This window comes from Talpa occidentalis, unplaced genomic scaffold, assembly GCF_014898055.3.
Source record: "Talpa occidentalis isolate TD23 unplaced genomic scaffold, MPIMG_talOcc4v2.1, whole genome shotgun sequence".
Taxonomy (NCBI): domain Eukaryota; kingdom Metazoa; phylum Chordata; class Mammalia; order Eulipotyphla; family Talpidae; genus Talpa; species Talpa occidentalis.
The window spans coordinates 67,236,032-67,236,824 of NW_026555331.1; the positions used below are offsets into that span (position 1 = coordinate 67,236,032).

The following is a 793-nucleotide window of genomic DNA, read 5'->3' on the forward strand; positions in this document are numbered from 1 at the left end:
CCTTCTAGTCCTCTTTTATGGCAATTTTCTTCTTCAGGCAATTTGCCAGAGTTGCCCGTTTATCTTCCGTGTCCTAGTTCTCTCAGGGACCTGCCGCTTTTCCTCGCTATGAACTTTTTTTTTATGGTAGGTCTTACTCAGCAGCGTTTCCTCGCTGCCATGTTGATGATGTCTCTACACTGTCTACTTTCTACTTTTTAAAGTTAAAATCATCATCTAGTATTCACTTCGGCAGCACATATACTAAAATTGAAAACTACAGAGAAGAAAAGTATGGCCCCTATATAAGGATGACACACAAATTTGTGAGAATTCCATATTTAAAATAATTTAAAAATTAAAAATATGAAATCATTATCTAATGCTGAATAAACATTTATAAGTTAGCAATGTTTGAGATATTTAGTTTATCAAGCAAGTCTCCAACTCTTGCTAAAAGAAATAGCATAAATAAATTCAACCTGAGGTGAAGTTTTAAAAGGAAAGTTTAATAATCTAAATAAATTGAACTAAAAAATAAATGACTTTTATTTTGTTTTGATTTGGTTCCAGATGTTTTTATAAAGTGCGAAGAATAAGATAGTAGAAACCATTCATAAATTTTGGAGCACTGAGGGGCACCTATGTGTGCCTGATTCCCAGGCAGCAAACTAAGGCCCTTCCCATTCTCTGACCTCAAAAAAAAGTGTCTCTTGAGGGGAATGACAAGCAAACACTTGCAATTCAAAATTACATGCAACTGAAAAATAACATGGTTTATGAGTTAAGGGTTTTTGAAAACAATTTAAATAGA

General features: G+C 33.4%; 1 non-coding gene across 1 annotated transcript; it reads left to right on the forward strand.

Moving 5' to 3' along the window:
* The first annotated feature begins 219 nt into the window (after window positions 1-219).
* On the forward strand, window positions 220-324 carry LOC119251704 (U6 spliceosomal RNA). The gene has a single exon (XR_005126576.1). It is a non-coding gene; the product is annotated as a U6 spliceosomal RNA (small nuclear RNA).
* The last annotated feature ends 469 nt before the right edge of the window (window positions 325-793 follow it).